A 217-nucleotide genomic window follows, 5' to 3' on the forward strand; every position below is an offset into this window, starting at 1 on the left:
ACAGATACACACACATACATATACACAGATACATACATATATACACAGATACACACATATATATACAGATACACACACATACGTATACACAGATAAACACACACATACATATACACAGATACACACACCCATATACACAGATACACACACATACATATACACAGATACACACACATATACACAGATACACATACATACATATACACAGATACACACA

The sequence above is a fragment of the Otolemur garnettii genome, unplaced genomic scaffold (assembly GCF_000181295.1).
Source record: "Otolemur garnettii isolate 467f Iridium unplaced genomic scaffold, OtoGar3 scaffold00066, whole genome shotgun sequence".
In the NCBI taxonomy this organism is placed as follows: domain Eukaryota; kingdom Metazoa; phylum Chordata; class Mammalia; order Primates; family Galagidae; genus Otolemur; species Otolemur garnettii.